Genomic DNA, 26,100 nt, shown 5'->3' with positions numbered 1-26,100 from the left:
GGAAGCCCCTCATTCTGTCAATATGATAAATCCCAGTCTGGATTTTCAAATGTTGGATCAACTCTGCAGTCCTCTGTAAGCCTAAGTTAATTGTGACATCGTGTCATTTTCATATAATGTTGGATTTTATATGCTAGAATGTTTGTAATTTTGTAGTTATGTTTATGGGGGATATTACTTTTCTTGTATTTTGCTTTTTTTTAACATAATGTTAGCCTTATAGTATTAATTGAGAAACATTCCTTTCTTTTTCGTTTTCTGGAAATTGTTCATAGAAAATTTGTATCTTTTTTTTTTTCTCGTGAACATTTGGTAGACTTCACCAATGAAGCCATCTAGATACGGAGTTTTCTTGGAAGGAAGGTTTTTAACTACTTTAATAGGTAGAGGGCTGTTTGAGTTATGTGTTTCTTCTTGAAACAGAAGTTTGTGTCTTTTCAAGAAATTTTCTTATTTCATATTAAGTTGTCAGATTTATAGGTATAAAGTTGTTCATAATGCTTCCTGTTGTTCTTTGATACCTATAGAATCTGTGATGATGTCATCCCTCATTCCTGATATTGATAATTTATCTTTTTTTCCTAATCAGTCTGGCTGGATGCTTATCACTTTTACTGATCTTCTAAAAGAACCAGCTTGTGACTTCATTGATTTTTCTCTATTTAATAGATTTCTGCTTTGGTCTTTATTATTTCTTTTTCCTGCTTAGTTTTAGTTTAATTTGCTCTTTTCCTAGTTTCTTTAAGTGTAAACAGGTTATTAATTTGAGACCTTTTTTCTTTATAATGTATGTATATGTTGATAGAAATTTTCTCTAAACAGTGTCCTACAAATTATGGTATTTTGTATTTTCATTTTCATCTAGGTCCAAAATGCATTCTAATTTCTGTTTTGATTTCTTTTTTGATCTATGGGTTATTAACCTGTGTGTTCTTTAGCTTCAAATATTGGTGGAATATCCTGATATCTTTCTGTTATTGATTTCTGTGATAATTTCATTATTTTCAGAAAACATGTGTTTTGTGACTTGAATTCCTCAAAATTTATTGAAATATGATAGCCCAGAATATGTTTTAACTTGATGGATGTTTCATATTTACTTGAAAACAGTATATATTCTGCTGTTGTTGGGTTGAGTGTTTGAAAAGTGTCAGGACAAGTTGTTTGATAGTATTGTTCAAGTCTCCTATATCCTTGCTGAATTTCTTTCTCCTTGTTTTATGAATTATTAAACATGGGGATGTGAAATTTCTGACTGTAATTGGAGTTTGTCTCTTTCTTTTTAAGTTCTATCAGATTTTGCTTAATGTATTTTGAAGCTCTGTTACTAGGTTTCTAAACATTTGGGATTATTATCTCATCTTTATAAATTGACTTCTTTTGCCTTATGAAATGATCTTTATCTGTGGTAATAACCATTGCTCTGGAATCTACTTTAATAGTGATATAGACTTTTGCTTTCATTGACTAGCATTACTAGGATATGTATTTTTCTGGTTTTAATCTGTTTTGTTGCATTTATATAAAAGATTTTTTTTGGAGCCAGCATATATGTTTAAATCTTAATTTTTAATATAATGTAATCTTGGCCTTTTAATTAAGATAGTTGGATGACTTTTGTTTTCTTTGTCACTGTGCTGTACCTTACATTCCCAGAACTTATTTATAACTAAAAATTTATACCTTTTCACCCTCTTCACCCATTTTCCCCTCATACTCACTGCCTCAACCACCATTCTGATCTGTTTGTTTGAGTTTGGTTTTTTAGATGTCACGTGTAAATGAGATCATACAGGATTTCTTTCTCTGTCATCTCACTTAGCGTAATGCCCTCAAAGTCTGCCTATGCTGTAGCAAACGACAGGATTCGGTAGAATTCACCATTGAAGCCAGCTGGTTCTGGATGTTTCTTTGTTGGGATACTTTTGATTAGTGATTTAGTCTTCTTACTCTTAATTGTTCTGTTCAGATTCAGACCGGTAACTTATCATTTAGAACTGGATGATGTATAATTAAAGTCATTATTGATTTGTTTGAGTTGATTTAAATTTGTTGTCTTTGTTATATTTGTCTGTTATCTTGCTTTTTTCTATTTGGCTTATCTTTTCATGAAAAGTGAAAGTGAAGTCGCTATGTTGTGCCCAGCTCTTTGTGACCCCATGGACAGTAGCCTGCACCAAGCTCCTCTGTCCATAGGATTTTCTAGGCAAGAGTATTGGAGTGGGTTGCCGTTTCCTTCTCCAGGGAATCTTCCCAACCCAGGGATCAAACCCAGGTCTCCCACATTGTAGACAGATGCTTTACCCTCTGAGCCACCAGGAAGCCACCATCTATCTTTTCATAGTTCTCTTTTTTTGCCCTTTTTTTGTATTAGTTGAATAAATGTATGATTTTTTTACATTTTTCTTTTATTGTCTTAATTAGCTATAACCTTTTAATATTTTACTGGTTGATTTAAGATTTATAATTAATATTTTCAACTTACCAGAGTCTATTTACTATTTAAGTAATACACTGTACCACTTCTTTTTTTTTTTTTTTTAAATATGGAACGCTTCACGAATTTGCATGTCATCCTTGTGCCGGGGCCATGCTAATCTTCTCTGTATCGTTCCAATTTTAGTATATGTGCTGCCGAAGCGAGCACTGTACCACTTCTTGTATAAGAACTTTACAAGAGTTTACTTTCATTTGTCTTCCCAGACTTTATACTTTTTTGATCATACATTTACTTACACATTTTGTCTAAACAAGCAGTTATCTTTTAAGGACTTCTAAATAATGAAGAGAAAGATATGTATTTACCCATTTAGTGCCATTTTCAGTACTCTTCATTCCTTTGCAGAGAGATTTCTATCCATCCAGCATCATTTTGTTTTTGTTGGATTTCCTTTAACATTTCTTGTGTAATGATGCTCTTCGGGTGATGGATTCTTTACTTTTTTAATGTCAAAATCTATATTTTGCTTTCTTATTTGAAAGATGTTTTGCTGCAATTGGAATTCTAGGTTGATGGCTTTTCTCCTTAGTCTTTTAAATAAAGATTTTGCTCCACTGTCTTTTTGCTTGCATTGTTTCTGATAAGAAGTCTGCTTTCCCCTTATCTTGTATATCTTCTTTCTTCTCTTTTTTTCTGGCTACTTTTAACACATTATTGAGCATGGAATTTTTGCTGAAACTAATGCCTGTGGCATTAATACATCTCTGACCAATGCTCAATACTGTGTTAAGATTTTCTCTTCATCACTTGTTTTGAACAATTTAATTATGATGTGCAGTGGTGTAGTTTTCTCAATATTTCTTGCCATAGAATCATCGAGATGCTTAGATTTGTAGGTTTAGCATTTTCATAAAGTTGGTAAACTTTTGGGCCATTTTTTTCCCAGTTATTTCTCCCCTCCCTTCTTTTATTTTTTTGTTTGACTTATTGGCATATAAAAAGGTATTAATATCAGGCTCATCTATTAGGAAGTATTATATTGGAAGATCTTATAGCGTTTGAAAAAGAACTGGTATTCTTTCCATTTTTTTTAGATTCTTTTTTCTGTGTTTTATCTTGGGTAGTTCCTATAGCTACTCCTCAAATTCATGAGTCTTTTCTTTTGCTATATTAGTCTGCCATCCCACTGGTTTATTTTTCATCTCAGATATTGTAGTTTTTATCTACTTCTTTGTGTATGTGTTGTCTGTCTGTGCATATAAAATTATATCATCTGTATATTTTTTTAGCTTCTTGAATATAGAATACAAGTAAAATACCCTCTGTAATATTCTCTGCTCATCCTAACATCTCTATCTATTCTGGGTCAGTTTCTATCAGTTGGTTATTCTTCTCATCCTGGGTTATTTTTCCTGCTTCTTTTAATGCTGAGTTATCTTTGGATGTCTCATTGTGAATTTTGCCTTCTTAGCCTCAAAGTATTTTTATATTTCTGTAAATTCTTGAGCTTTTTACTGAGATGCTGTTAAATTACTTGAAAACACTTTGATTATTTCAAGTCTTGCCTTTAGAGTTTGTTGAGTGGATCCATCTAAGGGTAATTATGTATTATGAGGCAATACCTTCATGAATATTCCATTCAGTGCCCCACAGGTATGAGGGATTTTTTCGTAGCCCAGCTCTTGGGAGCAGGCACTGTTCGCCAGCGTATGGGAGCCTCTGGCACTGTTCTCTCATATTCCCTCACATAGTTCTTTTTCCTGTCTTGGCACGTTTCCTTGCACGTATTTATGCTCAGACTGAAAGGAAACCTCCTCCAGTCTTCTAGGATCTTACTGGGTATGGCTCTTTCATCTTTGGAACTTTTGTCATGTGGACTCGAGTTACCTTGGTTTCCTTGGACTGTCAGCTCATTTTCTTAGCTTGGTTTCCACTGGTTCTGCCTAGATTCCCTTTTCCCTCAGCGTGGCCTGTAAACTCTTAAGTCAGTAAACTGGAGCTGTCAAAGGTATACTTCATTTGTTTGCCATCTGTCAGGAATGACTTTCCCTATCTGATGTCTGTACCTGCTTGAAACATACAAACCAAAGAACAGAAAAACCCCTGAAACATAAACAATTTTCAGAACATTGGACATCAGGTGCTGATAATAAGTTCTCCTAAATGAATGAGACTGAAAATTGGATTCATAGTCATTCAACTTGGCCCCTACTTTTTAACACTTTTATATTTAGAGAAGAAATTTATGGTCAGTTGACTATTGATTATATCTGTGAAAAATATTTAATTGTTCTCTAATCTGAATATATCAATGTTTTCAAAAAGAAAGTTGGATTAAAATATCTTCAATCAGGAAAATGAGAAACTAGTGTTCATTAGATATAAAAAGTAATGTATAAAGACAGAAACAAGTATTGTTTATGTTCATTAAGTAAATAACTTGAAAGCAGTTTAGATTAACATGGAACAGCTATGCCTGGAAATCTGAAAATGTATAGGAATCACTGTGAACTGTGAACTGTAAACTGCATATAAAAATAAACTAAGTTGATATTTGAATATGTTTTTAGGATTCGATATGCAAAGTTAGTAAGTAATCCTATATACATGTCATTAGACTTTTTATTGTTCTTTTTTTTAAATTTTATTTTATTTTTAAACTTTACAATATTGTATTAGTTTTGCCAAATATTGAAATGAATCCGCCACAGGTATACCTGTGTTCCCCATCCTGCACCCTCTTCCCTCCTCCCTCCCCATACCAAACTCTTTATATTCTTTAGTTTGACTCTTGAACTATTTTATCTTTGTATATTTACAAAGAAGTGATATACTGAGTAGATTATTTACATAAACAATGTTACTGATTAATTTGCTTAGTAAACCAAACTGTTGCATAATATACCAATTTTTTTTTTGTATTTTTGCATTAACACTTCTTTTATTAAGGATTTTATTCCATCCAAAGAATTTTGCATGGCTTATAGGACTGAATAAAATGTAGACTAGAACAATTAGTGATAAACAGCTGAATAGCCATTACTTAAAGGTAACATCATCAGGTTCCAGAGATGAGCTGGTTATAGCTGTAAGGCATTGAACTTGATTCTTAGATTTCCTGGCAGCCAAAGTAAAAAGAGAAGCATGTTGAGTTACAAGTTTACAGTGTCTTAGAAAAGAAAGCATACTTTTTTTTTTAGTTAAAACTTTTTATTCTGAGTTCAATCACAATTTGTGTATATACGTACGTTCATATATTATCTAATGTCTCTTTTAGAAAGGTCATGTAGTAGAAATAGATTTTGGAGAAAATAGAAAAATAGTCAATTAGTATGTTTGTTAGATCTGTTCTAACAGACAAAATCAAATGTCTACAAACAAATGTCTATAATTTTTTTTTCTATTTGTATAAGTGACATCACCATCTTTCACTAAGACATAAAACTTTGACAATGTGGTAGAAAAAGAAAATTTTATCTTAGTTTCTTCTTCAACTTCTTGTTACCCCCTCTGGTATTTTACATTTCATTAATATTGAATGAGAAATCACTTTCTGCGATGCCTATGCTTTTGCTAATGGTATTTACTGTACCATAATCAATGAGCCATTTCTTTTAACCTTCTTACTAAGAAAGAATAAGAGGGAGGAGGGAAGGAGAAAGGAAGAAAGAAAGAAGCATCAGCAACAAAATGATAATCCCACCTATTGGATTTCAAAACTACAGTCTGGAGGGACAGTTACTATAGAAAGGAAGTAGACTTTGTGTGAACTCTTAAGTTGAAAACCTAATATGGTTTGGATGGGTGCATTAATCCATTTTTAGAAAATATCACTATTACTTACAAACTAATTTTGAATTACGTATGCTGTATGTGAAAGTAGTACTCCGTGAATATGAGTGGTAATAAGACTTCTGGATGCCCACTGGTGCAATGAAAAAGTAGACTAGATGCTATCAAGAAGGCACCTACACAGTGTAAGATGGCAACTGTATTCAAAGGAAAGCAGGGGATAAAAATTATGCTTACACCTGAAAGCCTTAAGCCTTAAAACCTCTTCCTTAAGAATAGCAGGAAACCTGTAGAGCTTTGCTGAAGCCTTCTCTGTCATCTGGTAGGTATAGGAACTTTTCCGATTTACTTCTAGCAATTTGGTTATTTTACTACCATGTAATTACTTATTTGCATGCCTATATCTTACAACCTTCCTGAGAGTAGAAGTGTGTCTCTTAAGCTTTGTATCCCTAACCTCAGCATAGTGCCCAGCATGAATTAGGTGCTCAGTAAATATTACGTAATTCATGAAGGAATATAGTAGGTATGAGGAGAGCAAAGCTGCTCTTCTTTGAACAACTTCCTTTCAATAAAGAATGATAGAAAAAACTGTTAAAGTCAGTATCAGAAAGAACCCCCCTTGGGTTATCCTAATTTCCTGTGCAAAAAATTGGCTCAAAATCTAAAATTTGTCCCGTGTGAAACAGAAAAATAAAGGCAAAAAAATAAGATGTTAAATGAAGAATTCTTATGGCATTATGGCAGAGGTTATTGTATAATCTTCACCATTATTGAAAGAACTCGTGACTCTTATATAACATCTGATTTTCAAAAAACTTATGAATCAGTGAGCACAACAACATGTCATGTTTGAAGTATATACCACCACCCCCCAACATATCTAACAGAATAAACTGACTTGTAGATAGACATGGAGGAGAGGATGAAACAGAATACTGAGTTTGTGGCTCTTAATTTGTCACAGCAGCCACAGTATACTGATATAAATCTTTTAGTGTTTTGTTGTTTTGCTTCTCCATATGAATTTGAAAATCAATTATATTTTGTAAATATTGTTAGGATTTTAAAAATTGGATGGCCTTGAATCCATACATTTAATTTAAAGGAGATTGACATCTGTGGTATATCTACAGTTGAACCTAAGACAGCATAGAGGTTTAGGGCACCAACCCTCTGCACAGTTGATGATCAACATGTGACTTATAGTTGGTCTTCCACATTGCTGGTTCTACGTCTGCAGATTCAACTGTGGATTGTGTAGTGCTGTAGTATTTACTTTTGAAAAAAATTCATGTGTAAATGGACTTGCACTGTTCAAACCTGTCTTTTTCAAGGGTCAGCTATATTTTTCCTATCTCAAGGAGTCCCCATTTATTTAATTAGGCTTTGCTTAAAGTTAATAAAAGGAAATTTTATATTTTTCTCTGAGAAAGATTGGCACATCTTTTATGGTCAGGAATAGGTGCATTTAAAAAGAATGTTAAAAGGGATGGCTTCTTTGCTGCAGAAGGAACTCAGGTGACCACTTCATTAAATGGTGGTTTAGATAAAGATTAGGAAGAAAGGATGTTCATTTGGATAAAAAGCATATATAGATCACTACTTTATATCTTTTAGCAGAGTATGTTCTACATTACTTAGATTCTTCAGTATAAAAAGGAAGGCAAATACATACATTTGCAATATTGGGATAGAGAAGACAGCTTTTAAAACTTAAAGTTAGAAATTGCCATAGAAATGTTGGATAAATTTGCCTTTATAAAACACTTAAAATTTTTAATGGTAAAATCTGTCATTAACAGAATTAAAAGATAAACAGCTAAGAAACATTTGCAACATGTTTAAAGGAGTTAATTTCCTTAATTTATGAACTGTTAAAAATGTATGAAATTGGGAGAAAATTGTAAAGGGCATTGTCAAGACATAATGGAAAGAGATTTTCTCATACATTGCTGGCCAAGTGTAAATTAGAGGGCTTCATTAAGTGTGAGAATTTTAAATGTATACATGTATATGCTTTGAAACCAATACTTCCGTTTCTTAGTATTTTTTCGCCTGAGGAACTAAGTGGATGAGTGTGTCTAAACACCGCAGTGTTGTTTAGAATAATGAAAAAATTGAACTAGTCTAAATATTATTTCGGGATTGATTTTAGAATTTAGGTATGTTCCTTTAGATGAACATTGCATTCTCAGAAATTGTTAGCATTCTAAAATTACTTAGTTTGACCTTTGAACTCAAAGTACATTTTAGATGTGGGTCTATCTCTTCTCTATCTTTTGGAAATTTTTAAGGAATGGAATTGTTTATAGAAGCAGCTATCATATATAAAAATAAGAGTTACTATTTTTGAACACTTACATGTGACAGGTGCTGGACCAAACATTTCATGTGTGTTACCTGACTTAATTCCTTCAACAGACCAGTGTGGCAGATAGTAATTGATCTCCAAGGAAATTTGAGTATTAAATAACTAGTAATGGGTATATAGTGTGTACAATCAGAATATCTGGGTTCTGATCTCAGCTATATGCTTTGGCTGTATATAAAATTAACATAATTTCAGGTATTATATGAAAAAAAATGCATTTGAAGCACAGAGTTTATGGAAAAATTTAAAACATTTGAATTTTAAGTGGAACCTTAAAGGTGCTAAAGTTGAATCAGATATTAATGATCTATTTAAAGTCAGCAGAGTTTTGTTTTTAAAAAATGAGTACAAACCTCTGAATATACTTGATGATGGTCTTGATTCTGTATTTTCAGTTTCTAGCCTATTAAAAATGGGTAGAGAGGAACTTATTTAAAAATTATATTTTGGTAAAACAAAGAATAAATGAAAGGAAGTGAAATTCATGGTTCATGTTTTATTTTGAATAACCCAAATCTTTAAGTTGCATCACTTAGCAACATTATTCTTTGCTTCACCATCCCAAACTGAAGTGTCATAGATAGTAAAAGGTGTGTTTGTGTTACCAAAAATTTGTCAGTGTTTGAATTTTTAAAAATCAGTAGCTTCAGAGTACCCAGTCATCTTTTCTTTTCTGTCAGTTGTCCTTAGGACTTTTTGGAGGCAAGTTGGTTGTTACCATAAGCTGCTGCTTATAATCATGCCATTTCTTGTAAATTGTCTTTAAGAAAAATAATTATTAATTTCTGCCTCCATTTCTTTAAAAATCTGAAAATAATAGTTCTGAGCAACCATTTGAATAGCTGATACAACGCTTTGCTAGGTTTGGGGCAACTGCAAAAGAATAAGGGACTTGGTGGTATAATAAGAGAATCATGTCAAATATGAAACATAAAAGGATCATATATATTATATAGTATTTATTTGGTTGCACTGGGTCTTATCTAGTTGCCTGACCAGGGATTGAACCTCGGCCCCCTGGATAGGGAGGATGGATCTTGTAGTCTCAGAGGGATCATATATAAACAAGATGCTTTGAAGAAATGAAGCTGGGTCATTTGAAGTGTACATTGAAAGATGATTGAAATTTTAGTAGATGTAAAAGAAGAGCTCAGCTATAAATGCAGGAATGTTGAGGGCAGTGATCTTTCAAGCTTTTAAAAAATAAAGATATCAGGCCTCATCCTAGAAATTAAAATTTAATGGCAAGGTTCCTGAATTCATTGCAGGAACAGATTGCTCATTTCAAGTACCAGTATTAAGGATACTCAGCCTATATATCAAAACCTCTGCATCATTCTTCCCAGTCAATGCTACTGCTACTCAAAATGTAGCCTACAGACTGGTGCTAGTTTTTTAGCTATTTATTTACAGGTCTAACATGTTAAGTGCAGAAGTTGAGGTGTTGAGAAGCTCATCTCAGTGTGATAATGCTGTGACATCCAATTGTGTGATTGAGGACTTGCCTTATTGAATATAGAGTATAGACCATTGAATAGAGTATAGGTGCTTTTTGCTGTATTTTCTAGCAATTTATTATAAAGCATTAGTCTGTTTTGAATTGGAATTTAAAAACAAACGAACAAAATCTCCAAAAAACAAAAAGCAGCTGTCCCTATATATAATTTGAGAAGCATGATCTACACAGTGTTTAAAATTAACTTTTCACATTCTGACTCATTCTGTTTTTATCCTATTTTATCTTGTTTTCACCCTCTGTTTTAAAGTATGCCTTCTATTCCTAGTGTAATAGCATTTACTTTCCCTTACTAGTACTTTAAAATGTGTGTATGTTTAATTATTTTCAGTATTCAAAAGAATGCCTTTGAATTTAGGGATATGAATTGAGAAACTTTTCTATTTTGGAGGTACAGAACTAGATCGAGAACAGGTTTCAAGATTTAGCGAAAATAGTTTTTCAGTCTGATTTTTTTAATATACATATACAAAATTATGTCTTTTGTGAATAGAGATGTAATGCTTCTCACTTTACAGTATATATGTGATTTTTATTTAGTGTCTAATTTCTTTGGCAAAATCTTGCAGTACAGTGTTGAATAAAAGTGGTAAAAGCAGACATCCTTGTGTCTTGTTTATGTTTTTAGGGGTAGAACTTTAGGTCTTTTACCAGTCATTATGAAGTTAGGTATGGGAGTTTCATAGATATCCTTTATCAGATTGGGGATGTTACTGTGATTATATATAATTTAATTTTTTTTATTTTTGCCTGTGTTGGGTCTTCGTTGTGGTGCAGGCTTTTCTCTCATGGCAGTGAGCTCAGGGGCTGCTCTTCATTGCGGTGCATGAGCTTCTCATTGCAGTGGCTTTTCATTGCCAAGCATGGACTGTAGGACTCTCAGGCTTTGGTAGTTGCAGTGCGTGGTCTCAGTAGTCGCGGTACCCAGGCTCAATAATTGTGGCACACAGGCTTAGCTGCTCCATGGCATGTGGGATCTTCCCAGACCAAGGATTGAACCTGTGTCACCTGCATTGGCAGGCAGATTATTTACCACTGAACCACCAGGGAAGCCCCGAGGATATATATATATTTTTTATTCCTAACCTACTGAGTGTCTTTATCATTAAAGAATGTTGGCTATTGTCAAGTGCTTTTTCTTTGTCTATTGAGACTGTCATGTGGGTTTTGATCCTTTTACTAATATGGTGTATTGCATTGATTGATTTTTGTTTGTTGAACTGACCTTGCATTCTGAGATAAATCCCACTAGGTAATGATGTGTAATTCTTTTTATATGTTGTCATATTCAGTTTTTTAGTAGTCTGTTAAGGATTTTTGTGTCTTTATTCATAAGGATTATCAAAATGCAGGTTTTTTGTGATGTCTTTGATTTTGGAGTGAAGATAATACTGGCCTCATTGATTTAGTTTGAAAGTGTTCTTTCTATTCTTAGAATTCATCTATGAAGCCATTTGGGCCTGGTCTTTTCTTTGAGGTCAGTTTTCTTTTTTATTAAGTCTGTCTTTTTATGGATCTGTTCAGATCTTCTGTTTCTTTTTGAGGCAGTTTTGGTAGTTTCTTTTATGTCTTTCCTTTGAATTTGTCCATTATATGTCAATTCAGTCACTCAGTCATGTCTGACTCTTTGCAACCCCATGGACTGAAGCACGCCAGGCTTCCCTGTCCATTGCCAACCCCTGGAACTTGCTCAGACTCATGTCCATCGAGTCGGTGATTCCATCCAACTAGCTCATCTTCTGTCATCCCCTTCTCCGCCTGTCTTCAATCTTTACTAGCATCAGGGTCTTTTCCAATGAGTCAGTTCTTTGCATCAGGTGGCCAAAGTATTGGAATTTCACCTTTAGCATCAGTCCTTCCAATGAGTATTCAGGACTGATTTCCTTTAGGATGGACTGGTTTGGATCTCTGTGGAGTCCAAAAGACTCTCAAGAGTCTTCTTCAACACCACAGTTCAAAAGCATCAATTCTTCTGTGCTTAGCTTTCTTTACATGTAGATCACCTAATTTGCTAACATGCAGTTGCTCCTAGTATTTCTTAATATGTTTTCTATTACTTTAAGATTGGCAGTTATGTTTTCTTTTCCACTCCAGATTGGTAATTTGAATCATATCTCTTTTTATCTTGGATAGCCTAGCCAAAGATTTGTCAATTTTGTTATCTTTTCAAAGAACTCATTTTGGTTCCTTGATTTCTTAGTATTGTTTTTCTTGTCGCTGATTTACTTATCTCCATTCAAATATTTATTATTTCCTTTCTTCCCCATGCTTTTGCTCTTTGTTTTCTAGTTTTGTAGAGTAGAACATTAGGTTATTGATGTTCAGATCTGTATTGAAGTGTTTTTTTTTTTCCATTTTTTTATTACATTTGGACATTTAAGAAACATATACCATCAGTTATACCACTATTCAGTAAAAATCTATTCTAGTTTTTAGAACGCTATGTGTCACAAACTATCTTGCTTCTAGTCTCTAAGACTTTACCAAGAGTTTATCAAAAAGGTTGGCTCTGACCTATGGGATCCTGAGCCTTGAGGTTTTAAATGTTTTGATTATTGTAAAACAGTTTCCAGTGGATGAACCTTAATTCCCAGCTGTTTTCTTTCTAGAATGGGCTAATCATTTTGAAGTTCCATATTCCATTACAAGAGCTCTGAATTTAACTCTGTGCATTGTTTTAGCTGGATGCCATGTGTTTGGTTTATTATTTTTTCACTTACAGGTCAAAGTATTTTTTCCAGCAGATTCAATGTACTGTCTATAATCTTTTCATTTCATCTTGATGGATTCACTTGCTAACAACAAATTCAATTAAGGATGCCTTAATTTTGCCTTAATTTTTGAAGGACAGTTTTGCTGGATACAGAATTCTTGGTTGCCAAGTGTATTCTTTACGCTTTTTGACTGTATCATCTCAGTGACTTCTGGCCTCCCTGTTTTCTGATGACAAATTATATTTTTCTTTTTGAGGCTTTCTTGTTAACTGATGTGTTGTTTCTCTCTTTGTATTCTCAAGATTCTTTTTGTTGTTGACTTTTGACAGTTTTGTTATGAGGTGCTTAGATATGGGTCTGAGTGGGTTGCCATTTCCTTCTCTAGGGTATCCTCCCAAGCCAGGGCTTGAACACACATCTCCTGCACTGGCAGGTGGATTCTTTACTACTGAGCTACCAGGGAAGCCCCAGTGAGTTTCTTAAAAATATGGAGAAGTGTGTTTCATCAAATTTGGGAAGTTTTCAGCCATTATTTGTTGAAATTCTTGTGTTTCTTTTCTCTCCTTTTGATTCTCCTGATATATATGTATTATTACATTTGATGGTGACCCAGAAATGTTTGAGGTTCTGTTCATTTTTATTCATTATTTTTAAGTCCTATTTGTCAGACTGGATAATTTCAACTAACCTACCTTTTGAGTTTGCTTATTTGTATTTTATTGAAAAAAATTGTTTTATTTTTGACTGTGCTGGTTCTTCATTGCTGCGTGGGCTTTTCTCTAGTTGCAGCAAGTGGGAGCTACTTTAGTTGTGGTTGTGGACTTCATGTTGTGGTGGCTTCTCTTGTTTGGAGCACAGATTCTGGGGTGCACAGGCTTCAGTAGTTGTGGGATGTGGGCTCTAGAGCACAGGCTCAATAGTTATGGGATTAGTTGCTCAACAGGCTTAGTTGCTCAACAGCATGTGGGATCTTCCCAGATCAGGGATCGAACCCAAGTCATTGGCAGGGAGATTCTTTATCACTGAACCACCAGAGAAGCCCTGCTTATTTTTAATTTTGCCATTTCAAATGTGCTGTTAAGCTTTTAGTGAGCTTTTCATTTTGTTTATTGTATTTTTAAACTTTTTTTTAAAACATAAAGAAGTGAAAGTTGCCTAGTCGTGTCGGACTCTTTGGGACCTCATGGACTGTAGCCTGCTAGGCTTCTCTGTCCATGTAATTCTCCAGGCCAGAATACTGGAGTGGGTTGCTGTTCCCTTCTCCAAGGCATCTTCCCACACTGGGGATCGAACCCATGTCTCCTGCATTGCAGGCAGGTTCTTTACCAACTGAGTCATTAGGGAAGCCACCTTACTATTAACATTCTCTCACTTGGTGAGCGGAGAAGGCAATGGCACCCCACTCCAGTACTCCTGCCTGGAAAATCCCATGGATGGAGGAGCCTGGTAGACTGCAGTCCATGGGGTCGCTGAGGGTTGGACACGACTGAGCAACTTCACTTTCACTTTTCACTTTCATGCATTGAAGAAGGAAATGGCAACCCACTCCAGTGTTCTTGCCTGGAGAATCCCAGGGACGGGGGAGCCTGGTGAGCTGCCGTCTATGGGGTCCCACAGAGTCGGACATGACTGAAGCGACTTAGCAGCAGCAGCAGCAGCACTTGGTGAGATACCATTCTCACACTTGCCTTTAGTTCTTTAGACATGGTTTTCTTTATCTTTTGGAACATATTTAAAACTTGTGATAGTGTTTGATACTATCACACTTGTCTAGTGTATCTAATGTTTGTGCTTTTTCAGGGACAGTTTCTATTGACTTCTCTTTCACACGGAGTGTACTTTCTTGTATCTTTGTATCCTGTAATTTTTGTTGATAAGTTAACATTTTAAATAGCACAGCAACCCTGGAAACCAGTTTCTCCCTCTCTCCCATGACTTGTTGTTTCTTCTGTTTGTTATGGTTGCTGTGTGATTCTTTAATGACTTTCCTGAACTGTGTGCAGTCTGTTTTCTTCTATTTATGTCCACTGGATTCTTCACTCATTCAGCTAAGGATTGGATGGATACTTATTTACAAGCTTGGAGTCTGTAAGTCTCCTAGTCTTCACCAAGGGGCTCTGTGTATGTGTTTGGGACATACTATCAGTATTCAGGAAACAGTTTACAGTACTTTTTTAGCCTTCACATCCTTCTTGTGCAGTCTCAAGATCAGCCAGAGGTGAAAGTTTAAATATTTTTCCAGTCTTTCCTTAATACGCTTGTAGCTCGTGCACATGGCCATCTGTACTCCCTTTATAGTGTTGGTGTTCTTTAAAGTTCCCTATGGAAAGCACATCCCCCGGCTTTTCCCTTTTTAAAATTTTTTGGTTAGTTGTTTGCCTCATCAGTGATTGCTGCCTCAGGCAGCTGTGGTGTTAAACAATTGCCAGTGATTGTTTTTCACAAATGACTCCAAGAGAAAAACTGTTGCACTGGGTGAGTTCTAAATTAAGTTAAATAAAGACAAGCTTTGTGAGCTCAGTTTTCGAAGGAGCAGATAGGTAAGTCAAATAATGATGTTTCTCAGAGTAAAGCATTGAAAGAACTCTGATTCTGTTCTGACTCTTCCAGTGACTGATAGGCTGCTGCTTGTCACTGTGCTCGTGGGCTGTTGGTTTTAAGGCTGCGATGGAGATGAGGATGGAGGATGGGAACACAATAAGTTTGAAATGCCACAAAGCTTACTGTTTTTATTAAGATTCATCCATTTTTCATGAATAAATGTCTTTGTTGCAAACCTTTGATTAATTTCTAGGTTTCCAAAAAAGTTAGGTTTTAGTGTTTACTTTTTCTTAATTGTTTTTAATGGAGATTTTCAGAGTTCTTTTTTCCGCTAACTTGCTGATATTATCTTATAACATGCTTTTCAAGTTATAAATACTTAATGTTCTTAGTTTTATTAAAATATTCTTTTATGAATATTTTTAGTGACTGCCTGTTGACTTGCATGTATGTACCATGATTCATTTAGTGTCTTACTGTGTAGTGGGTAGTGGACAAGATAGTAGAAGTTAGGGAAGAAGAGCAGGACTTGTATATCATATGAGGGAACCTGGGCGTTATCCTGTTTGCAGTGGGAAGCCCTGTACGTATTTAAGTAGATGAGTGATACAGATAGTTGGACTTAGGTTTGGGTAAATTATTCTGGTAGCAGTGTGTGGAGGATGGATAAAAAGTGGGCTTAGAATATTGTGAGAATAGGTAAGGAGGCTACTAATAAAATTCAGACAAGAGATCATGAAGTATCAAATGACAGCAGGCATGGAGAGAAAGAAATGCATTGCAGAGCTGTTTAGGGTGAAAAATGAGTGCTTCGTTGAGTAGTGGGGGTGGGGTGGTGTGGAGTGGAGGGAGCTGAAAAGAGGGGGATGAATCTGAATCGAATGTCAGGTTTAAGATATAGATAATATTACCAATGTAGTAAGGGAATGTTAATAATAAAGAACTTGAAGATGAGGGGAAAGATGGTGGATTCATTTTGGGCCAAGTTGAGTTTGAAACACCTGTGGAAGATGTAAGTGGATAGGTAATGTAAGCCCGAATCTCAGAAAAGAGCATGAAATAAATAGTAGCTGTGGATTGATGGTGGTCAGTTGCTTCAGTGGTGTCCCACTCTGTGACCGCATGGGCCGTAACCCACCAGACTCCTCTGTCAATGGGATTTTCCCAGCAAGAATACTGGAGTGGGTTGGCATGCCCTCCTCAGGGGATCCTCCCGACCCAGGGATCAAACCCACATCTCCTGCATTGCGGGCTGATTTCTTTACTGCCACCAAAGCCCAAGGATTAGGGAAGTATTTTTATGTAGATAGAGTTCAAGTTGTATCAGATGGAGGAGGAGGACATGTTCCTGTTAGACACTACAATTTAGAGAGAGTATACAGAAAGAAAAGTTCATAGTGAACATGGAAAAAGACAGTTCGTTGCTAACATTATTGTAATAGTTTTTCTGCATCCTCTTCCTTCAGCATGGACTTGTATCAGCCTAAACTTTAATGTCACAACTGTTGATGTGTCTTGGGAGGTAGCATAGAGTAAGGCATACTTTATTCTTAGTTCAGTTTGGTTCTGTTAATTGCTGTTTGATCTAGTGTCTTGGTCTCTTTGAAACTTGGTTTTGAGTTTATTTTTAACTTTTTAATAAAGAGGTAAAATAAAATTGATAGGTTCCTATCTCCATGAGAATTAATGAAACTGAAGTATCTGGCTCAGTCTTTAGAGAATGGTGGGTGTCAGTAAATGATATTACCTTCTTTCTTCCCCATCTTCATATTGTGTGAGAATTCCTTTGCTCCTTTGCTGTGTTGTGCGGAAAGCAGTTAGTACCAATTGATACTAATGTTTGAATGGTACTTAACTCTTTACACTGTGTGTTAGAGTGGTTTGGTATCACAAATGGATTTAATTAGTTAAAATTTAGGTATTCTGATAAACTGAATAGGCTGTAATCAGCCAGTGTCAGGAGATACTTTAAGGTAGTATGCATGCAACTGCACTAAATCCTCTGAATTCTTGGTAATTTGCAGCGCCTGCCTGTCCTAAACTTCAGAGTTCCTGTCTCATCCCTTGCTAGACTGTGTAGCTTTCAAATAATTCTTTAAAAATACTGTTCTTTCAGAATGAATTCAGTTAAAATTGGCCACAAGTTTATGTTTTGGCCTACCACCTCAAGTGTGGCTAATATGGTGGTGTTGATTGAGGGCTCAGAAGAGCTGGTTTGGAATTGTTAAATAGCTTTGTGTGGAGAATTTCAAAAATATATTTGTGGAGAATGAGTAAGATAACGTTTGTGTAACTGTAAAAGTGCTATCTAACTGTAAAAGTGCTATCTATGCAGATATAAACTATTAACTAAGCATAAGTGATTACAACTTGTTTGCCTTTCCTTATCTTTATGTTGCCATACTTAGCTTGTATGTTTGATAAGACAGAATTGACTTTGTTCTTAAATAGGACATTGTATCTTTGTTTATTAGGTTGTCTTTTTCACTGTATCTCATTTCCTCTGTGCCTATGTGGAATCGTTGAAGGCAAGAGAAAAAATTTTATTTTACTTTATAGATTTTAATCTTAAAATTAAAGTGCTTATAAATATTTTCACATCATCAGTTCAGTCACTCAGTTGTGTCCGACTCTTTGCAACCCCTTGGACTGCAGCACGCCAGGCTTCCCTGTCCATTACCAACTCTTGGAGCTTACTCAAACTCGTGTCCATTGAGTCGGTGATGCCATCCAACCATCTCATCCTCTGTAATCCCCTTCTCCTCCAGCCTTCAATCTTTCCTAACATCAGGGTCTTTTCCAGTTCTTCGCATCAGGTGGCCAAAGTATTGGAGTTTCAGCTTTAGCATCAGTCCTTCCAATGAATATTCAGGACCAATTTACTTTAGGATGGACTGGTTGGATCTCAGTCCGAGGAATTCTCAAGAGTCTTCTCCAGTACCACAGTTCAAAAGCATCAATTCTTCGGCGCTCAGCTTTCTTTATAGTCCAACTCTTACATCTATACATGACTACTGGAAAAACCATAGCTTTGACTAGGTGAACCTTTGTTGGCAAATACATGTCTGTGCTTTTTAATATGCTTTCAGATCACGATCACATATTAATGCTTCCTTCAGTGCTTTTTGTTCTTTCAGTTCTATACATTTTTATCTTCCTATCATATCAGGAGCTTTTCTGCAGTTATTTTGAAACATCAGTATGGTTAAGAGAGGAGCTACTTATCTTAAGCGATTTTGCTTGCTTTGAAATTTTAGCATGTTTTTAGTATGATTTGTATCTGCTTGCTTTTCATGGTAAAGGACTAATGAATAATAAGTATTTGAAAGATTAAAAAAACAAATAAGTATTTATACAGGAGATAGGTTCCTAGCTTTTGTTTTGATGAATTAAAACATTCAGGACAGTTATCAAGAGAGAGATTGACTTGCCTGTTTGCTACATTGTTAAATACAAGAGTGAGTTTGCCATTTTCATTTACGTTAATATGATTTATTATATAAAAATAAAAATAGATTTTAGTAATTATATTCTGAGTTATTTTTTTCTAGTTAAAATGTTGGGACAGTAGACTATTTTTGAAAGCATTAAGAAAAAAGTCGTTTTTTGGTTTTGTTTATATTGCTTTAAATTCCTTTGTAAATGTGTTACGAGTGTTTTCCAAGTTTTGGGGGTTTTTTCTTAAGAATGCATGCATGGGGAGCTTCCAGGTGCCGGTGGTAAAGAATCTGCTTGCCAGTACAAGAATGTACTCACATGTGTAAAAACTTCTGTGGACACAGAGGAGCATAGGTTTAAGTGTTGAGGAAATACTCTGTAGATCAATGCATTTCCTAGAGTGATTCCAGAAACTTTATTTTTGAAGTTCCATTTCACCAACTCTCACTTCAAAAAGCATACTGGAATGAAACTAATGAACATAGTGTTGAATATATATTAAATTAGATTTTTAAAACAGCTTTATTGAGCTGTTGAAAATGTATGTTAGTTATAACAACATATAGTAAACTGCATATATTTTAAGTGCACACTTTATATTTCTTGTGAGCAGTGTAGGTGAGTTTTGCTTTTTTATCCATCTGATAGTCTTTAACATTTTGAGAGTATCATTTTTATTTAATGTGATTATTTATGTAGAGTCTGTCATCTACTCTTTATCTTCTACTTACCCCCTTTGATTATTGTTTCTCTTTTTCTGCCTTTGTTTAGATTAATAAAGTATTTTTGTGATTTTTATATTCTTTTTTTTGGCTTATTACCCATATGTTTTTGTTTTATTTTTGTAGTTGCTTTAATGTTTATAGTAGTTGTTCAGTCACTAAGTCATGTCTGACTCTTTTACAACCCCATGGACTGTAGCCCACCAGACTTCTCAATCCATGGGATTTCTTAGGTAAGAATACTGGAGTGAGTTGCTATTTCTTTCTCTAGGGAATCTTCCCAACCCAGAGATCGAGCCCACATCTGCTGCATTGGCAGGTGACAGTTCTTTACCACTGAACCACCTGGGGCCGCCCAGTGTTTATAATATCAGATCAGTCGCTCAGTCGTGTCGGACTCTTTGCGACCCCATGAATCGCAGCACGCCAGGCCTCCCTGTCCATCACCAACTCCCGGCGTTCACTCAGACTCACGTCCATCGAGTCAGTGATGCCATCCAGCCATCTCATCCTCTGTTGTAGCCTTCTCCTCCTGCCCCCAATCCCTCCCAGCATCAGAGTCTTTTCCAATGAGTCAACTCTTCACATGAGGTGGCCAAAGTACTGGAGTTTCAGCTTCAGCATCATTCCTTCCAAAGAAATCCCAGGGCTGATCTCCTTCAGAATGGACTGGTTGGATCTCCTTGCAGTCCAAGGGACTCTCAAGACTCTTCTCCAACACCACAGTTCAAAAGCATCAATTCTTTGGCATTCAGCCTTCTTCACAGTCCAACTCTCACATCCATACATGACCACAGGAAAAACCATAGCCTTGACTAGACGAACCTTTGTTGGCAAAGTAATGTCTCTGCTTTTGAATATGCTATCTAGGTTGGTCATAACTTTCCTTCCAAGGAGTAAGCGTCTTTTAATTTCATGGCTGCAGTCACCATCTGCAGTGATTTTGGAGCTGCAAATGCAAATAAAGTCTGACACTGTTTCCACTGTTTCCCCATCTATTTCCCATGAAGTGGTGGGACCGGATGCCATGATCTTCGTTTTCTGAATGTTGAGCTTTAAGCCAACTTTTTCATTCTCCACTTTCACTTTCATCAAGAGGCTTTTGAGTTCCTCTTCACTTTCTGCCATAAGGGTGGTGTCATCTGCCTATCTGAGGTTATTGATATTTCTCCCGGCAATCTTGATTCCAGCTTGTGTTTCTTCCAGCCCAGCGTTTCTCATGATGTACTCTGCATAGAAGTTAAATAAACAGGGTGACAATATACGGCCTTGACGAACTCCTTTTCCTATTTGGAACCAGTCTGTTGTTCCATGTCCAGTTCTAACTGTTGCTTCCTGACCTGCATACAGATTTCTCAGGAGGCAGATCAGGTGTTCTGGTATTCCCATCTCTTTCAGAATTTTCCACAGTTTATTGTGATCCACACCGTCAAAGGCTTTGGCATAGTCAATAAAGCAGAAATAGATGTTTTTTTGGAACTCTTGCTTTTTCGATGATCCAGCGGATGTTGGCAGTTTGATCTCTGGTTCCTCTGCCTTTTCTAAAACCAGCTTGAACATCAGGAAGTTCACGGTTCACATATTGCTGAAGCCTGGCTTGAAGAATTTGAGCATTACTTTACTAGCGTGTAAGATGAGTGCAATTGTGCAGTAGTTGGAGCATTCTTTGGCATTGCCTTTCTTTGGGATTGAAATGAAAACTGACCTTTTCCAGTCCTGTGGTCACTGCTGAGTTTTCCAAATTTGCTGGCATATTGAGTGCAGCACTTTCACAGCATCATCTTTCAGGATTTGAAATAGCTCAACTGGAATTCCATCACCTCCACTAGCTTTGTTCGTAGTGATGCTTTCTAAGACCCACTTGACTTCACATTCCAGGATGTCTGGCTCTAGGTCAGTGATCACACCATTGTGATTATCTGGGTCGTGAAGATCTTTTTTGTACAGTTCTTCTGTGTATTCTTGCCATCTCTTCTTAAAATCTTCTGCTTCTGTTATGTCCATACCATTTCTGCCCTTTATCGAGCTCATCTTTGCATGAAATGTTCCCTTGGTATCTCTGATTTTCTTGAAGAGATCCCTAGTCTTTCCCATTCTGTTGTTTTCCTTTATTTCTTTGCATTGATCGCTGAAGAAGGCTTTCTTCTCTCTTCTTGCTATTCTTTGGAACTCTGCATTCAGATGTTTATATCTTTCCTTTTCTCCTTTGCTTTTCGCTTTTCTTCTTTTCACAGCTATTTGTAAGGCCTCCCCAGACAGCCATTTTGCTTTTTTGCATCCCTTGTACCTATATATACACATCTCTTAACATTTCACCTTAGACATTGTAATTTTGATTGATACCTAGAAGCTCGATGTGAATGGTTCTTTTTATACAGCTTCCATCCTCAACTTTTTGGATATGTGGAATGTAGTTAGAATAACTGTCTTCATGTCCTTTTCTGCCTGCCTAACATCTGTGTTAAAATCTGGTTTAAATTTGATTTGATGATTATTTTCTTCATTATGATTTAGGTTTTCCTGCTTCTCTGCATGCCTGGTAGTCTTCAATTAAATACCGGACAAGATAAATTTATTTCATCCTGGATATTTGTATACCTATAAAATTGAGCTCTGTTCAGATGACCTTGAGAACAGTTTGATCTGTTTGTATCTCTTTTTATGATATGTTAGGTGGCTCTGGAGTAATGTTCATTCTAGGGCTAATTGCTGCATCAATTGTGAGTTTTCCTAGTCTGGCTTGTGGGAATTAGGTACTCTCCAGCACTTTCCTCCTTTTATATGGGGGGTTAACTTTAGTAATTAATTCTAAATTTTATTTAATTTTGTCGGAGAGCACGTGTTAATCACTCAGTTGTGTCTGACTCTCTGCAACCCCATGAACGGTAGCCCACCAGGCTCCTCTGTCCATGGGATTCTCCAGGCAAGAAGACGAGTGGGTTGCCATTCCCTTCTCCAGGGCGTCTTCCTGTCCCAGGAATTGAATCCAGGTCTCTTACATTGCAGGCAGAGTTTTTACCTCTGAGCCACCAGAAAAGTCCAGAGAGCATGGTATGTGCTGTTTTTTGGGGTTCTTTTTCTCTTTAGTTTGTGTCCTTACTAGTTCACTTTTACATGAAAAGATGTATACTGTATTGAATTCAGAGTTTTAAGGGTAAAGTGCTAATTGTGTGTTCAAATCTTATGCATAGTTACTAGCCTTACCTTTACTAAATATGAGACAGATGTGTTAAAATCTACCATACTTAAAAATTTTTATCTATTTTTAATGAAAGGATAATTGCTCTACAGTATTGTGTTGGTTTCTACCAAACATCAACATGAATCAGCCATAGGTATACATATGTCCTCTCCCTGTTGAAACTCCCTCCACATCCCACCCCTCTAGGTTGTTACAAGTCCAGGTTTGAGTTCCCTGAGTCATTCAGCAAATTCCCATTGGCACTCTGTTTTAGGTATGGTAATGTGTGTTACCATGTCACTTTCTCCATACATCCCACCCTCTGCAAAATCTACCACACTTTAAGTGACGTTGCTTTTCCTTAGATAGCTGTTGGTTTTTGCTTTTTATATTTTATAACTATTCATGCAGAATTGAAATTAAGACTTCCTGGTAAATAGAGCTTTTTATCAAAATAGATTCAGTTCAGTCGCTCAATCATGTCTGACTCTTTGCAGCCCCATGGACTGCAGCACACCAGGCCTCCCTCTCCATCACCATCTCCTGGAGTTTACTCAAACTCATGTCCATTCAGTCAGTGATGCCATCCAACCATCTCATCCTCTGTCATCCCCTTCTCCTCCTGCCTTCTACCTTTTCCCAGTATCAGGGTCTTTTCAAGTGACTCATTTCTTTGCATCAGGTAGCCTAAGTATTGGAGTTTCAGCTTCAGCATCAGTCCTTCCAATGAATAGTCAGGACTGATTTCCTTTAGGGTGGACCAGTTGGATCTCCTTGCTGTCCAAGGGACTCTCAAGAATCTTCTCCAACACCACAGTTCCAATGCATCAGTTCTTCAGCACTCAGCTTTCTTTATAGTCCAACTCACATCCATACATGACTACTGGAAAAATCATACCCTTGACTAGATGGACCTTTGTTGGTAAAGTAATGTCTCTGCTTTTTAATAAGCTGTGTAGGTTGGTCATAACTTTCCTTCCAAGGAGTAAGCATCTTTTAGTTTCATGGTTGCAGTCACCATCTGCAGTGATTTTGGAGCCCCCCAAAATAGTCTGTCACTGTTTCTGGTGTTTCCTCATCAATTTGCTCTGAAGTGATGGGACCAGATGCCATGATCTTAGTTTTCTGAATGTGGAGTTTTAAGCCAGCTTTTTCACTCTCCTCTTTTCACGTTCATCAAGAGGCTTTTTGGTTCCTCTTTGCTTTCTGCCATAAGGGTGGTGTCATCTGCATATCTGAGGTTATTGATATTTCTCCCAGCAATCTTGATTCCAGCTTGTGCTTCATCCAGTCCAGCATTTCTCATGATGTACTCTGCATATAAGTTAAATCAGCAGGGGGACAATACACAGCCCTGACGTACTCCTTTCTCAATTTGGAACCAGTCTGTTGTTCCATGTCCAGTTCTAACTGTTGCTGATATTCTAACTGGTGGTCTGATATTTCTATCTCTTTATGAATTTTCCACAGTTTGTTGTCATCCACACTGTTAAAGGCTTTGGCATAGTCAATAAAGCAGAAGTAGGTGTTTTTCTGGAACTCTCTGGCTTTTTCGATGATCCAGTGGATGTTGGCAATTTGATCTCTGGTTCCTCTGCCTTTTCTAAAACCAGCTTGAACATCTGGAAATTCACAGTTCATGTACTGTTGAAGCCTAGCTTGGAAGATTTTGAACATTACTTTGCTATGTGTGAGGTGAGTGCACTTGTGCGGTAGTTTGAACATTCTTTGGCATTGCCTTTCTTTGGGATTAGAATGAAAACCGACCTTTTCCAGTCCTGTGGCCACTGCTGAGTTTTCCAGATTTGCTAGCATATTGAGTGTAGCACTTTCACAGCATCATCTTTTAGGATTTGAAATAGCTCAACTGCAATTCCATCACCTCCACTAGCTTTGTTCATAGTGATGTTTCCTAAGGCCCACTTGACTTCACATTCCAGAATGTCTGGCTCTAGGTGAGTGATCTCACCATCATGGTTATCTGGGTCGTGAAGATCTTTTTTGTGTAGTTCTTCTGTATATTCTTGCCACCTCTTAATATCTTCTGCTTCTGTTAGGTCCATACCATTTCTGTCCTTTATTGAGCCCATCTTTGCATGAAATGTTCCCTTGGTATTTCTAATTTTGTTGATGAGATCTCTAGTTTTTTCCATTCTGTTGTTTTCCTCTATTTCTTTGCATTGATCACTGAGGAAGCCTTTCTTATTTCCCCTTGCTATTTGGAATTCTGCCTTCAAATGGGTATATCTTTCCTTTTCTCCTTTGCCTTTAGCGTCTCTTCTTTTCTCAGCTATTTGTAAGGCCTCCTCAGACAACCATTTTGCCTTTTTGCATTTCTTTTTCTTGAGGATGGTCTTGATCACTGCCTCCTGTACAATGTCATGAACCTCTGTCCATAGTTCTTCAGGCACTCTGCTGCAGTCCATGGAGTGGCAAAGAGTTGGACATGACTGAGCAACTGAACTGACCCAGACTTAGGGTCTATGGGCTCTATGGTAGCGTTAATGGTGAACTCCAAGAGCATTTACACTAAGGGAGCCCTTACTGGCCTGATCCTGCCAGTGCCCCTGTCCGCATGCCATCCCATGCCTCCACAGGCAGCCCTACAACACTAGCAGGTAATTTTGGTTCAGTCTCCTATGGGGTCACTGCTCCTTTCCTCTCCGTCTTGGTATGTGCAAAATTTTGTTTGTGCTCTCCAAGACTGGAGTCTCCCTCTTCCCCAGGCCCCTGGAAGTCCTGTAATCAAATCCCGCTGTCCTGCAAGGTCTGATTGCATGGGGATTCCCAGTCCCTTTATCAGATCCCCAGGCTAGGAAACCTGGGGTGAGGTCCAGAACCTTTGCAACAGTGGGAGAACTTCTTTGGTATTGCTGTTCTACAGTTTGTGGGTCACCCACCCTGCGGTTATTGGATTTCATTTTATCGTGATTGTGCTGCTCTACTGTCTCACTACAGGTCTCTTTGTCTTGGACATGGAGTATCATTTTTTGGGGGGTTCCGGCGTCCTCCTGTCCATGGTTGTTCAACAGCTAGTTGCAATTTTGGTGCTCTTGCAGGAGGAAATGAGCACACATTCTCCTACTCTACCATCTTCTCTCGTCATCTTTATATAATATTTTCATCATGCTTTTCTTCTGTGTTAGAACATTCTGAATAAGAGCACCAGGCCCTCTTCCAAGTATTTGTTTCTTTCTTTTGTCCTTTCTTTTCTTCCTCCATTTTCTCAGTTTCTTCTCACTTCTCATATATCTGCCTCTTTTTAGAACTTGATAATGTATTATTTATACTTTTCCAGCCTGTTTGTGTAGTTTTACCCCCCCTCCTCTTTTCCTCCTACTTTTCTCTTCTGCTTTCCTCCTTATTTGTGCTTAACTCCATA

At 36.7% G+C, this 26,100-nt stretch overlaps 1 protein-coding gene and 1 non-coding gene across 6 annotated transcripts in view; one reads left to right on the top strand and one right to left on the bottom strand.

Moving 5' to 3' along the window:
- RALGAPA1 (Ral GTPase activating protein catalytic subunit alpha 1) overlaps positions 1-26,100 on the top strand; it is a 211,099-nt gene that overhangs the window by 8,864 nt on the left and 176,135 nt on the right. The window lies entirely within an intron of this gene.
- Positions 2,541-2,647, bottom strand: LOC112443358 (U6 spliceosomal RNA). The gene has a single exon (XR_003031691.1). It is a non-coding gene; the product is annotated as a U6 spliceosomal RNA (small nuclear RNA).

The sequence above is a fragment of the Bos taurus genome, chromosome 21 (genome assembly GCF_002263795.3).
Source record: "Bos taurus isolate L1 Dominette 01449 registration number 42190680 breed Hereford chromosome 21, ARS-UCD2.0, whole genome shotgun sequence".
Lineage (NCBI taxonomy): Eukaryota > Metazoa > Chordata > Mammalia > Artiodactyla > Bovidae > Bos > Bos taurus.
The sequence above is the reverse complement of the archived record's forward strand: the minus strand, read 5'-3'. Positions and strand labels throughout refer to the sequence as shown.